Genomic DNA, 1,910 nt, shown 5'->3' with positions numbered 1-1,910 from the left:
GCCCGGCCATTTCCCAATATTTTATTTTGAAAAATTTCAAACTTACAGACCAGGTGCAATGGCTCATGCCTGCAATCCCAGTGCTTTGGGAGGCCAAGGCAAGAGGATAATTTGAGGCCGGGTGTCTAAGACCAGCCTGGACAATATAGGGAGACCCCATATCTAAAAAAATTAAAAAATAGGCATGGTGGTACACACCTGTAGTCCTTGCTACTTGGGAGGCTGAGGCAGGAGGACCATCTGAGCCCAGGAGTTTGAAGTTATAGTGAGCTATGATTGTACCACTGCACTCCCGTCTGGGTGATGGAGCAAGAACCTGTATCTAAAAAAAAAAAAGAAAGAAAAATTTCAAACTTACAGATATGTCAAAAGAATATAACAATAAACACTTATCCCAGAAAATTGTTAATGTTCTGCTACATTTACTTTCTGTATGCTTTTTGAATCATTCAAAGTTAGTTATAGACAACATGATTCTTCCCCCCTAAATACTTTAGTATGTGCCTCCCAGAAACAAGGTCCTTCTCTTACAAAACAATACCATTTTCACATTCAAGGTATTTCACACTGACCCAATAGTATCATCTAATATGCAGACTCCATTAAAATTTCCCTTATGATCCCCATAATGTACTTGGTGGCTGGGTTTTTTGTTTTTGTTGTTTCTTTCTCTAGCCATAATTCAATTAAGGATTACATATTTCATTTAGTTGTCATGTCTCTTTGGTATCCTTTAACCTAGAATAGTCTCTCACATTTTCATGTCTTTCACGACAAGGAGATTTTTAAAGACTTCCAGGCTTGTTGCCTTATAATGTTCCAGTCAGGGTTTGCCTGATTGTGCCTACATGATTGCATTCAGGTTCAACACTGTGGGTAAAAATTCTACATAGATGATGCCGTCTCACCAATTTGACTCTATTCTCATACGTAACTACATTTCTCCTACTTTCTTCTGGAGGACTCTCATCCAGCCCTTCCCCGTTAGGACTGCTCTTTCACCTTTCATCTGAAGATATGTACTTTAAAACTGTGGGACACGAGTCATTAGTTTGTAGTGAAATACATTTAGGGGATTGCAACTAATAATTTAAAAAACAAGGTAGACTAGAATGAAAGAGAAAATATCAGAATACAAGGGTTAAAGGACTGCTTTGTGAAAGCCTTCATTTTGTTTATATATATGCATAGGTATAAATATAATATTATATTTCCTACTATAGTAAATGATCAAAAGAGTTTGGAAAGTCCTGAGCTGAAATATTTTGCAGGTCACAGATCTAGGTTTTGTTGAAAACGCTGGTCTACAGATTCAATATTGGGCTGAGCATCAAATTCTTCTGTGTTCTCCGCCTACCTCTGACAATCTGTCCTTCAGCTAACTCCGTAACAGAGCCACTCCCTTTTTTCTTCCTTCCTTCTCCCTTTTATAAATTGTGGACAATACTATTAACTCTCAGGGCTGTGGTAGCAGGCCATGAGTTAGTTTCTCTGAGATATGAGGTAAATAATTATTATTGTTGTTGGGAATCCTGTATTTCTTTCTCTTCCCCTCTTATTACTGTGGTTGTCATAGCAAAAAAACAATGATGGTAGTGATAATAATTTGTGGAACCTGCTGTGGGTCAGGCTTTGGGAGCACAAGTGCCGGGAGCCACTAAGGAAGGGCCCTGGAGTGGCTCAGGAGACCTTAGGCTTGTCACACAAACTCTTGACCCAAAGGGCTCTGCTTCTCATGACAGTGAAGGTCCATTCTGGAACTTTCTTTGAAATCTTTGGATCTGTGCTGGTCTTAGGCCTTCCTTTTTCTGGTACTCAGTTTCTTTATCTGTAAGATGAGCATGACTGGATTAAAACATCTCTGTGGTTCTCATCAACTTTACTCCCTACAACATCCTTTACTAAAGAGG

This window comes from Propithecus coquereli, unplaced genomic scaffold (genome assembly GCF_000956105.1).
Source record: "Propithecus coquereli isolate 6110/MARCELLA unplaced genomic scaffold, Pcoq_1.0 Scaffold243, whole genome shotgun sequence".
Taxonomy (NCBI): Eukaryota; Metazoa; Chordata; class Mammalia; order Primates; family Indriidae; genus Propithecus; species Propithecus coquereli.
The sequence above is the reverse complement of the archived record's forward strand: the minus strand, read 5'-3'. Positions refer to the sequence as shown.